Source organism: Phoca vitulina, unplaced genomic scaffold (genome assembly GCF_004348235.1).
Source record: "Phoca vitulina isolate PV1807 unplaced genomic scaffold, GSC_HSeal_1.0 scaffold53, whole genome shotgun sequence".
NCBI classification, from domain to species: Eukaryota; Metazoa; Chordata; class Mammalia; order Carnivora; family Phocidae; genus Phoca; species Phoca vitulina.
In genome coordinates this window covers 12,238,881-12,240,178 of record NW_022589756.1, presented here as the reverse complement: position 1 = coordinate 12,240,178, position 1,298 = coordinate 12,238,881, and positions in this window count along the sequence as shown.

Here is a 1,298-nt window from a genome sequence, read left to right as displayed (position 1 = left end):
CTTATAAATTACTCAATGATTATTCTTTTTAACCATCAGGATCTTGGTTTGGTAGAAGTGAATATAAGTGTCAAAATTCCTTCAGTATTTCAAAATGTGAAGACAAATTCAGATCATATATAAACTTCAAATAAAAACTGAAATGTAACTGTCACCAGGGAATATTAATAATCACAATGTAAATAAAACACAATGTTTCCTTTTAAGTTTGTTGACAGCAGTAACTAATTAGTTGAAATGTCCCTACAGATCCGATCATGATTAGCTTAAGTCCTAAAAATATCATGGCAGACTTCTGGTTTTGTCTCTAACATTTTAAGAGCCTAAAAGTTGTCACATACAATTTTTAAACAAGAAAAAAAGATAAACAAACTGAAATCAATGATTTATTTGGGACCCATCAGAGAGTTGAAGTCACAGAACAAATTGTCATCTGAAATCTAGAGACAGGAAAATATAGAGGGTCACACTTAGGATCTGCTTACTTGGAGCAGAAGTTACTGAAGCGATAAACTGGTAGGAACATTTTAAGAGTAATTCTGATGAACTCCAGGGCCTGAGTGTAGACTAGCATTAGAGTAAAAAACTCCTTAAAAGAGATATTACCTAATGAAGTCCGCTACCCTTTTGTGGGTTTCATTTCCAGGTACCCTACCAAGTTTAAATTGTGAAGAGCCAAGAGAGACATCCTCATAGCTCTGGAATGGGGCAGGGCAAAGACACCATTTTCAAATATTCCCAGAACATTCTTCACAACAAATGTGTATTTTCCAAAGAAAAATATTTGATCAGAGCTTTATTTCACTTGGGAATGGGGCACTTACCCAATTGTACCACCTTTAGCCTTCCTGTCTCATCTAAGGGGATGAGGGAGCTACAAAACACTTGTGAAGATCACAGGCCATGGACAAAAATCCACCAAAAGACTAAAATTTAATCACAAAGTTATAGAACGCTCCCTTTCTCTCATATCTTAACACTACGTTAATAAGTTTCCAGTATATTAGCAGTAGATTATAGCTATGAGAGCTAAAAGGTGAAGACTCTTTCTAAAAGTTATTAAGAAAAAGCCTAAGACAACAGAGGAGGCAAAAAAAAAAAAAAAAAAAAAGGAAGCTAAAAAATTTGACATCTCTGATACCTACAGATATAGCAAACATTAGACACAGCCCAATTCTAAGGCAAAGTAACAAAACCTTAAACCAAAGGTCTATTTAGCCTTTTTGCTTTATCTGGTACATCATGTCCAGCTTTCAAGAAAAAAATTACAACTCATGCTGAAGGCAGAAAAAAAATAG